Raw genomic sequence first — 12,035 nt, 5'->3', positions numbered from 1 at the left:
ATGGGGTTCTCTCCCTTGGGAGTTAGAGAAGCCATGCTCTCTGTGTTTATGTGATACATACAAGGACTATGTAAATTTTGTTACTCTGTAGGATTTATTTTCGATGTAACGCCACAAGTTTATTCTTTAGACTCTGCTAAATAAGAATAAATTTATGTTTCCTCTTTCATCTGTGTGAAGCTACTGTGTCTTTGATTGACTATATTCTGCATAAACTGCAACAAAGTCCATTATCCTTCAAGGCAGTACATGTTAAATGTTTCTTGCAATAAAGGTGTTCTTCCAAAGTTTAGGAAGATTTCCTGATCTTGTAATTTGAATTTGTAATTTTCACCATAAGAACCCTTTTTTCAATAAGGTCATTCTACTTTTGTTTTCCAAAAGGTTTTTATGTTGAACTCAATTTTGTGTATAAAATCTATGTCAAGTTCATTATTAAATTTATTAGAGGAAGATTATTTAAACTGAAAAGATTAATAATTGTAGCCTCCCCCCCTTTTTCCCCCCCTCTTTTTCCTCCAATCAGGTCCAAGTGGGAAAAAGTTGGGAAAAGAGTAAGCAATTGCCTTATATAATCTGATGTGGAAAGTATTGCACAGTAAAGAAGGCAAAAGAAAAGAAAACAACAAATAGACTCAATCTTGGAAATTTGGGGAGTTGTCCAATGAAAAAACAAATCCTACACAGGTAACCAGCTGCTGTTTTCATTTCCAGTCCCTGACATTTTCTGTTCCAATAACATGAACAGTGCTGCAGCGTGAGTGCAATTTCTATTTCATCTATGTCATTTGTTCTTAGCAGACTGTTAGAAAGAGAAGGAAAAACAACCCTGAGAAATATTACTGCTGATGATGATTTATTTCTGGGGAATTGATATTAAACTGACTTTCAAATTGATGATTCTGGACATTTCACTGAAGTAGAAATAGCGGGAGGCTAGACTTATCTGCATGAGTCTTATAGAAGTGTTTGAGTCTGTTGACAGCTTTCCATGTTCTGATGGTGAGTGTCAATTCTGACATTATCATATAACATAGTGTTTGGGGAAATTGCTTTATTTCTCTCCACCATGTGCCTTAAAGTCAGTTCTGGCAGCCTGATACTGCAGTCAAATGAAGATGTTTTGTGCTTAACTGGGAATGGAACTTACTGCATTCCAATCATCATCATCATGGGAACTCAGTAATTCATTTCATCTGCCAAGTTAAACTTCTTAGACATGTAAAAGCAATCCAAGAGCATACTGATATAAATCGAAGTCTCTTGATCAGATTAGAAAAGCCAATGTGAAGGATTTAATACAGTGATTCCCAAAGTGGACGCTAACACCCCCTGGTGGGTGCTGCAGAGATCCAGGGGGGCGGTGATGGCCACAGGTGCATTTGCCATATGCATTAATACATATATCTTTCTGTTTAATTGCTATTAAAATTTTAAAAAATAATTTCCAGGGGGCGCTGAGTAAATTTTTTTTTCTGGAAAGGGGGCGGTAAGCCAAATAAGTTTGGGAACCACTGATTTAATGGTTATAAAAAAACCCCACATTCAACAGAAAGAGCCTTTATGGGCATCATCAAAACAAGCCATTCCATTAAATCATATCGTCTTCCTCTAAGATGAACTGAATTCTTTGCATTTTAGAAGCTGATTTATGGAAATTACATTATAAAAATGTTATCTACATTTCTGTCTGAATCAATAGCCAAGTGGGCATATCCACATCATCATGTTGATATATGTTGGGCCATCAAAGATGAAGAGACAAAAGTAAATTTAAGCCTATTATGCCTGCCAATTTATTTATTTATTTTCCATACTTATATCTTGCCCTTCTCACCCTGAAGGGGACTGAGAGTGGTCTCACAACAGGCAGTAATTTAGTGCCAACATACAATTCAAAATAACAATTTCAATTTAAAACTTAAATTATTAAAACAGAAATTAAAATCATGCAAGTTCAGAATCATAGTCCGGAGTCAGTCTATTAGTCAGTCATTTTAAATTATTCTCATTATTGCACTGTTATAATTACTGCTTGAATGCTTGGTTCCATAGCCATGTCTTAAGTTTTTTTCCTGAAAGACAGGATGGAGGGTGCCATTCTGAATTCATTGGAGGATTTCACAGATGAGGGGCCACCACTGAGAAGGCCCTGTCTCTCATCCCCATTAATCGTGCTTGTGAGAGTGGTGGGACCGAGAGCAGGGCCACCCCTGATGATCTTAACCTCCGAGGTTGATCATAAAGGGAGATACGTTCGGATAGGTAAGCTGGGCCGGAACCATTTAGGGCTTTATAGGCTAAAGCCAGCACTTTGAATTGTGCTCATTAGCAGATTGCCAGCCAGTGGAGCTAAAGTAACAGTGGAGGTGGTATGCTCCCTGTACGTCAGTGAGCAATCTGGCTGCCACCCATTGGACTATTTGAAGCTTCTGAACAGTCTTCAAAGGCAACCCCACATACAACGTTTTGCAGTAATCCATTCGGAATGTAGCAAGAGCATGGACTACCGTGGCCAAGTCAGACTTCCCAAGGTTTTTTGCATCCACATTTGTCAAGTAGATTCTATTTGGGGGCAGTTTCAGACCTCATCTTAATACAGTTTTAGACTCTTTTTATTGTTTAAAATTGTTTGCAGTTACTCTACACCATTCTAATTCTATTTATTTTTCATTGTCTCGAGATCTTGTGATATACAGGTTGATATAATAATTTTATGAAACAAAAATGAACAGCCAAAATTGTTTCAGAGATGTATATCTTTGAAAATGGATTTATGTTTGCAGGAATTAGAATTGGGTAGTTCCATAATGCCCATATCCAGTAAAGGACCACTATTGACATTACTATGTAGGAGAGCCAGCAAAGTGATTGCTGTACAACAGAACATTGACTAAGGTGTACTAATATACATTGGGCATTCTTCCCGTTGTCCCATGACACATCTTTGCAATTCATTAACAGTTTCTTAGCTCCTCTGCTATGCAGGTAAATATATGTAAATGTACACAATGTACACCATGATAGATTATTCTAGCCAATTTTTATTACTGTGGTGAGAAGATGAAACCTAGAAAAGTAGAATCGACCTGTCAATTGTGGTTGAAAAAAAAAATAGTATCCCAGTCTTTCCCAGCAGGCATGTTTTCTTCTATTAAGACTTGAGATTCTGCATTGAACCATGCCAGTTTTTTTCTGCTTATGGATTATAAACCACTTCAGTGGCTTTAGTGGATCTTGCTGTTGTCAAGTTAAATGAAGGGATTCTTTTCTGTTTTCATCAACCACTTTTTGACATGTGGCAATCGATTTTGATTTTATAATATGAATTGGAAAACTGAAATGTGTTGTTGAGACCAGTAGAAGAAAAAAGGTATCTTTTTTTTGAGAGAGAGAGAGAGAGAGAGAGAGAGATAGAACACTACTCTCCTGTACTTTGCAAATTTTGCAGCATGGGAGCTCTACTATTCCTTTGCTGAAGCTCATGTTTTCAGCTAGTCTTCAGAAAGCACACTGATTTTTACTGCATGAGCTAATGATTTTTACTGCATGAGTTCTTCTTGCTGCATGTATTCTATGCCCCAAAATGGGTTTGAGGTGGGACTAGAGGGAGGGGTGGTTGAAGGGGAGGAAAGATTGGTGGATGGTCACTTTCGGTGTGTACATTCATTCATGTATGTATGGGTGGAAGATGGGCAAAAATCTTGGTAAGAATGGTTCCCAAAGTTACCTTGGCATCCACATTTTTGAAACCCTTTGGAACCCTTCACACTGTAAACTTTGCCCACCTCCCATTTCCAATGATCTGAGATGTTCTGCTTGCTGGAGTGGATGTGTTACCTACACTACTTGCCCACTATCCCGTATGTGTGTGTGTGTATTTCCGTGTGTGTATGTGTCTGGCACATCTTATTCAGTTGAAAGCTATGATATTTAAAGTTCCCATACTCACTCATTTGGGGAGGAGGGTGGAATGTCATGTTCTCCTCCTAAGAGTTCATCTTCCATTTTATACAAAGAAGATTTCCAGGAGAGATCTCCTGAGACCTCCTTCTGCAATTCAGCATAATGAACTTACTAGTTTTCCTTCTATTCAACAAGAAAAGAGTTGGATAGGAAACCTTCAAATCCATGTGAATCAAGGAAAATTAAGTATTTGGCACAGACTCTCAGATGCGGTGAAAGACTAAAGGTCCAAAGCTTTGAAATGCACTATCTGAATACTGTTGGTCACATAGGCATGTTTGCTAACCTTAGTCTTGATAAAAGTAGGCTGGTTTCTTCCTGACTGGTAATGAAAGCAATGGGATTCTTGTATGATCTTAAGGAGGTGGTAGAGTGAATCCCTCTTCCTTGGAGATCACACAGGCACTACATTCTGACCTCAGCAGATACAACTGTGATCAGCAGGCACTTTCAGGGAGCTCCATGACCAGTGATAAGTGGTAGTAATACAGATGATGCATATCCTGCCCCCATACTGATTAGGACAGGGAAAGGGTGCTGGTGTAAGTGGTGTTTATATGGATATTGGATCAGGATAAAACGTACCCAGTCTAGCTACTCAGACAGCTGTGAAGCCATAGGATACCTCAGAGGTTTTTTTACAATCCTTGGAAGATCTCTCAACTCTGCTTGAAGTTGAGCAAATATGAGTTAAGACCAAATAAAAACTAGGATATTTGCCAGAAAGTCCCCACGTGCAGAATCTGAGATAAGCACATCATCATCATCATCATTAATGTAGATAAACCCTAGATGTTTTAACTGAATAATTAACCATGTATGTATCATGACAATGATGTCTGTTTCTAAGATCTCATCATTCTTTACTGCTCAGAAAATAGACTAGAAAGAAGTTGGACAGAATGAATTCTGAAACAGACCAAATATCCATTGTTTCCAGTATTTTCAAAGGCTGCTTAAGAAATAGCATGTGAGAAAATGCCTATCACAGCCCAGTCTTGGGACTCCTATTTTTGAACTGCTGAACTCTAACATGTATTTTCATCTTATAGTAGTAATAGTGTGGTGCAACTTCCTCAAATTTCACTTTAGGGACTGGAGAATAAAAATAGAGTAAGTCTTTCAAAGCTGGTCCAGCTTTCATATAGTCATTACTGTTTACCTATTAGTAATATTAGTTTGTTTGAATATTGAATAAACGTTGATGTCCTCAGAAGTCCTTGTTTCACCAGTGAAGAAAACCATGAATCATGAATATATATTCTGATTAAGATTAGGCTTGATGTAGCATGCTGAAACACTTACTCTCAATAGCAAGTACAAGGCACTGTTTATTTAATATTCCTTGTGCATAGGGAAATGATGCATGAAACTAGAACAAGTCATTTTACTTCCCACTGCAACTCCTATTGCAATTGTTATAAAAATAGCTGTTGCCCAAAGTTTCATTTTCCCTTGTTCTGTCATTACATATTTTTCTTTAAACAGTATTATTCTCTAATATATACATGTGTTATGTATCTATGTAAATATTTCTATCTCACCTTCCAAACCTCTATAGCAGAGGAGGGAGTATTATGTAGTATTACATGAAACAAATATAATCAAACCCACATATATTTTACTTGATCAGTGCACATAACAGATTTTTTTTATAATAGTAGATTTTGTGGGAGAAATAACAGAAAAATAATACACATTTTCTATAACACACTCTAATACAAAAATATGTGTATTTTAATATGCAAAATGTGCATTTTTCTCCTCTATTTTTTATTTCTCTTTTTCATCATTTTTCAAAAGGAGCACACTGTTATCGAAAAACACACATGTAAAATATCTCTGTAAATTTCAAGAGGACCACCTCTGTCTGAGAAAAGGAATTATGACCTGAAAATGTCACTCCTTCATAACAGGAAATAATCCAGTATCAGAAAATTGTGTGCCAGATTTTATTGTCATCTCTAATCATATAGATTTCCAGGCATTGTTGAACCCACAATTCTCAACAGTTCCCAACATTGGCTGTGTTTCCTGTGTCAATTGTGGCTTATAGCAGGACTTGTAGTTTCCTGTCCTGCATTAGGGACACTCATGGTGCCAGAATCAATGATGGAAGTGTATGCATTTTCCCATTCACCATTAACTCGGAAAGCCCTGAAACATGTCTTTGTGAAATCTGCAATTGTCTAATGCATATGCTTCCAAATCTTTTGTCTTCCAGATGTTTTAGATGATACATCTCAGAAGTCCCTGCAGCATGGCTATACTCAGGAATTCTGGGAGGTAAAATCCTAAACATTTGGGGGATCAAAATTTGAGTACCCCTGGTCTAGTCAATTTTTTAAACTCTAATGTGATATAATAGGTATTTGTATGAAACCAGAATTAGATTCAGTATTTACATCCAAAGCATCTTATGTGTAGTATCTTGTTGAAATGTAAATTGAGCAGCCTTATCTTTACTTTAAAAAAAATCAAATCCTTGTCCTATTTTAGAATGTCAAACTGGTTTGAACAGCTTCTGTTGTTTTATTGCTGTTTTAAAATACATTGCATTATTTAGGGCTATACTTTAAACCAATCCTAAAAGAAATCTGATTGATTAAGAATGATAAGAATGAGGTCCAAATCTGATCATGAAAGCCTGATAGAGATCCATGTCAGATAATCCTGGGACAAAGCAATTCACATCCATTCAGATTGATTGGTGGTGGGAGATACAGTATATTGGTATTATCTGTAACATAACCATACAAGGAAAATGCTGTGGTGAGGTGACAGCAAGTAAGAGGAGAACTGGATTTGTTAAGTGTCATTATTTCTCCAGGGCAAGATTCATACTAAGATTATCCAATCAAAGTGCAGCAAGGCATAGTATGAGACCACTGAACTGTGTATATCTAGGGGTTCTCCCACTTCAATGCTATAATGTTTTGTCAGAGCAAATAGTGACAGATGTCTTCCCGTCACTAGCATCTGTTGCTTTCCATCCAGTGGCCACAATACAGCCTCTTAGTGTAGCGCTTCTGGTTATTACTTCTGGATTTCAGCTGAGCTTTTCAGTGCAACTGTACCCTGAACCTTGGGGTGGCTCTTAAGAGCTTTAGCACAGTTCAAAGGGATAGTGTGAGAACACAGAACTATATGAGAGTTAGGTGCCTCCCTGGAAAAAAAATAATGTACGAGGTTGGCTTAGGTACGAGTTGAATTTGGGTCATAATCTAAACCACATCAGGCTCCAAACAGAGCTCTAGTACCTTGGTTCCCAGTCTTTAGTCTTGACATTTGGGATTTCATCTCCCAGAATTCTTCACAGTTCACTAAACTGGCTGGAGCTTCTAGAGGACTGATCTATTATATGCTGTTTTGGTTTTAAATTCACAGTTTGTGAGGACTTATGAGGATATTCATGCAACACTCATCTTTCACAAACAGTATACAGTAACAATGAAGTAACCATTCGTCCATTTAATGTAATTCATTAAACATAATCCAACTTAAATTTAAAAAATGAAGAAATCATTCCTTGCATTTAGTTCCCCAGATAAATATATCTTTATCTCAATCTGGATGTCATCCTTTAATTCTACTTGTCTCTCCATAGTTGTCATCCAGTATATTAGGCTTGGGAAAGTTTATTGTTGACCTATTGTTTGGAGGGAATGGTTTATTCTGTCATAGTGTTTCTTTTATTCTCATTTTTAAATACATATTTTCTGCCATCACCTTTTCTATCATTCATTACAAGATATTGAGGAAGAAACAACAGCTTTGCACTAATTTTATTATTGGGTTACTGTCAGTCTTCCGGGCTGTATGGCCATGTTCCAGAAGCATTCTCTCCTAACATTTCACCCACATCTATGGCAGGCATCCTGTTTCCCTCAAAGTCTCTGGAATGATAGGAACAGCAACATATTTTGGTCCCACTCTGAGATAAAGATAGTATGCAAATGAAATAAATATAAAATAATTTAAAATACAACAGATACCATAATTTAAAATGCATAACATATAGACCAATTAAATTATCAATTAAAAAGAAAATATACTGTACAATCAATATAAACCTTTTACTTTCTTACTTAGGCGATCCCTCGTAGTTAGAGGATGATGGTCCTCCATTTCTTGGAAGATGCCTGTGTGTGATTTTTTTTAATGTGTGGAGGTCGGTGCACGGCCGGTCAACACACAGTCTTCACAGAGTGAGGTCCCAGCAGTGGTGTGATTAACACAACGAGAGTGGCTTCTCAGTCTGTTGCAGCCTTCTTCCACCTTCACAGCCATTGTAACATTTATTTATTTACAGTATTTATATTCCGCCCTTCCTACCCCGAAGGGGACTCAGGGCGGATTACAATGAACACATATATGGCAAACATTCAATGCCAACAGACAAACAACATTCAGTTTTAGACAGACACAGAGGCATTTTAACATCTTTCCAGCTTCACGATTCCGGCCACAGGGGAGCTGTTGCTTCACCGTCCATTGGTGGCTGTTCTTCCTCATTCTTTTCCTCGTGAGCAGTTTTATGGTGTTGTAGATTAGTTAAATTAGCCTCCCGCATAAAGTGTACCTAAATTTTCCCTACTTGACAGATGCAACTGTCTTTCGGGGCTGCTAGGTCAACAGCAATTTTTTTTTAAATGGTCGGAGGCTATTTTTTTAAATGGTCGGAGGCTTAACCCGACCCGGGCTTCGAACTCATGACCTCTCGGTCAGTAGTGATTTATAGCAGCTGGTTACTAGCCAGCTGCGCCAGCTGTACCATGTTATCCTCCGCCTGCTCCGCCGTTGAGGTCTTTTTGTCTTTGGATTGTTCTTGGTCTGGATCTTCCCCTGTGGCCACTCCTGGGAGTGTGTGGCTCCCGTGGTTGTGCCCGCAGGTTCATTAGAACACGCAAGCCCCCTCACCACGCCAAGGTGACAATCCATCGAGGGGCAACCTTTTAGTTGCTGGATCCAATTATAAAGTGACATTTTGCTTGTCATTTTTTCTCCCCTTCATCTCCCCATTTAATACTACTGAATTCTATACTAATTTTTTTCTGATAGGTAACCAAATCATTCAGAAATTTATGGGCAAAGTTTATTTAATATGGCTGTGATTCTCCTCCCATAGTATGTGTTTTCTTTTTTTTACCTTGTATCTCTATGTGCAGAAAACACACCATCACTGATAGGCACTGCTGGTGGCTTTATCCTTGCAGTTAACATTGATTATTTTTCATATGACTACTCCGTGCAACTTGATTATAGTCTGGAGGGACCCACAGAGAAGAAAAATTGACAGCATCAGTGTATGAATGGACCTCAACACTCACAAATTCTCATATTGTTCAGGAAACAAAAGTGAAATGTACCTATAGCAAAAGCTTTGCTGGATATATCTCCTTGCATTCATGTATGTGTTTGAAGATGCAAACCATTTTCTTATTTTAAAAATCTAAAAGCTATTTGTCTTTTTACCATGAGAACTACAAAGACAGGAAACAATGGTTTGTTTATATTTCACATTTTTTTCATTAAGCTATACAAGTGTTGGTGCACATTTTAACTTTCGCAGGAGATCAGGTTTGAGGATTTCTAGAGAACTTAATTCTGAGATCAATGTGTAAGTGAAAAGTTATTTTCAAATAGTCAAACTGCATACACAGCCTAAACAGTGTACTTGTGAAGTTTTGCTGGGATTGGGAAACATGTTTAAAGTTTTATTTGAAGAAAATGATTGTACATTTTACACCTAATATTTTGGAAAACTGAATACTCATTTATTTTTTCTAGCACTATTTGAGATGACATATTTAACAAATAAAATGACATCATTAGGAGATGGTTATATATCTCTATGATAGATAATTTGAGGACAACCAACTGTGCAAAATTGTCCAATAGCTCATAAGAAGCCATCTCTGAACATGTGTTGCCACTGCATAGCATCCATTATAAAGTGTCAAGCAACTGTATTGCAAAATAAGAATGGGGTTGTTTTCAATTTGGATTTATTGCACTTGCTCCTGGTAAACACTGATAAACCAAAAGCCCTAGCAAAAACATAGCTCTTTGTTTTCACTGGGAGGAGTAGGGCTTTGTACATAATTTTGTATTTCACTAATATTTCACTTTTTAATTATATATATATATATATATATATATATATATATATATATATATAAGCTGTGCACGGCCACGCGTTGCTGTGGCGTTGCCTGGTGGTGTTGGTGAGAAATTGTTAAGGTAGTGGTGGTATTGAATGTCTGTTGTATGGTTGTCTTTATGTTTAGTATGCATTTGGTTGTTTGTGTACTGTGAAAGTGGTGAGGGTAGAGGGGGGTCTATGTCCCTGTGTAGTATTGTATAGTATTTATACGTTGTCCATGTGTTGTGAATGCTTGGATTGTGTCCTGCTGCATAGTAGAAAGGGTTGGGCTGGATGGCCCTTAGGGATCTCTCCAAATTCTTGGATTCTATGCTTCTTTTATTATTATCATCATCATCATCTTCATCTTCATCATTATTATGTAGAGGCTGGATGGCCATCTGTCAGGAGTGCTTGGATTGTGTCCTCCTGCATGGTAGAAGGAAGTTGATCTGGATGATCCTTAGGGGTCACTCCAAACCTTAGGATTGTATGATGATGTTGTTATTATTATTATTATTATTATTATTATTATTATTATTATTATTATTATTATTATTATAAATAGTATTAGTATTGAGAGGCTGGGTGGCCATCTGTCAAGAGTGCTTGGATTGTGTCCTGCATGGCAGAATTAGGTTGGGCTGGATGGCTTTTAGGGGTGTTTCCTAACTGTCTGATGCTATGATTCGATGTGTATTATTATTGTGCAGATATTGGATGGCCATCTGTCAGGAGTGATTGAATTGTGTCCTCCTGCATGATATAAGGAAGTTTCACTGGATGATCCTTAGGGGTATCTGCTAACCTTAGGATTGTATGATCTTCTTCTTCTTCTTCTTCTTCTTCTTCTTCTTCTTCTTCTTCTTCTTCTTCTTCTTCTTCTTCTTCAGAGGCTGGCTGGCCATCTGTCAGGAGTGCTTGGTTTGTGTCGTCCTGCATGGTAGAAGGAAGTTGAACGGGATGATCCTTAGGGGTATCTCCTAACCTTATGATTGTGTGATCTTCTTCTTCTTCTTCTTCTTCTTCTTCTTATTATTATTATTATTATTATTATTATTATTATTATTATTATTGAGAGGCTGGGTGGCCATCTGTTGGGCATGCTTGGATTGTGTCCTCCATGGCAGAATTGGGTTGGACTGGATTACCACAGTAATTATTTCATATTACAGTAGAATCTCACTTATCCAACATTCGCTTATCCAGTGTTCTGGATTATCCAATGCAGTCTGCCTTTTAGTGGTCAATGTTTTTGTAGTCAATGTTTTAAAGTCATTGGGATATTTTGATGCTAAACTTGTAAATACAGTAATTACTACATAGCATTACTGCACATGGAACTACTTTTTATGTCCAATTTGTTGTATAACATGATGTTTGGTGCTTAATTTGTATAATCATTACCTAATTTGACGTTTAATTGGCTTTTTCTGAATCCCTTCTTATTATCCAACTTATTCACTTATCCAACGTTCTGCCAGCCTGCTTATGTTGGATAAGTGAGACTCTACTGTATATTTATAATCTTATATTATCTGCTTAGAACTGGATTATATGAGGCCCCTTCTACACAGCTGTATAAAATGCACATTGAAGTGGATTATATGGCAGTGTGGAGTCAAGATAATCCAGTGCCAAGCAGATAATATAAAATTATAAATGGGTAATATAGCTGTGTGGAAGGGCCTTGAGTCTACACTGCCATATAATCCAGTGCAAATTAGATAATCTGTGGAAGAGGTCTAAGTGAGGCCTAATTGTGCCTGTCCTCTGGACTGAGTAAGTTGCTAGGAAACCAAGTGGGCGGAACTTAGCCTTGTAACTGGCAGCAATTGGATAAAAACAATTATTCCTCTATCTCTAATTAGGACTTTATTTTTCTTTTCTTTTTGTCGTATCAACCTAGAGCCGTGGATGATGG

The 12,035-nt window shown here is 37.4% G+C and overlaps 1 protein-coding gene across 8 annotated transcripts in view; it reads left to right on the top strand.

The window, feature by feature from the left end:
* lrrc4c (leucine rich repeat containing 4C) overlaps nucleotides 1-12,035 on the top strand; it is a 1,096,970-nt gene that overhangs the window by 592,890 nt on the left and 492,045 nt on the right. For 6 of the 8 annotated variants that reach the window (XM_062958473.1, XM_062958427.1, XM_062958331.1 and 3 more), the window contains one exon: nucleotides 527-687. The exons of 1 other annotated variant lie outside the window; for it this stretch is intronic. The gene's annotated coding sequence lies outside the window, so the exon portion shown is untranslated. Of the gene's footprint in view, nucleotides 1-526; nucleotides 688-6,190; nucleotides 6,253-12,035 lie in introns of all 8 variants that reach the window. One more of the 8 variants, XM_062958324.1, reaches the window with a different exon arrangement.

Source organism: Anolis carolinensis, chromosome 1 (assembly GCF_035594765.1).
Source record: "Anolis carolinensis isolate JA03-04 chromosome 1, rAnoCar3.1.pri, whole genome shotgun sequence".
In the NCBI taxonomy this organism is placed as follows: Eukaryota; Metazoa; Chordata; class Lepidosauria; order Squamata; family Dactyloidae; genus Anolis; species Anolis carolinensis.
The sequence above is the reverse complement of the archived record's forward strand: the minus strand, read 5'-3'. Positions and strand labels throughout refer to the sequence as shown.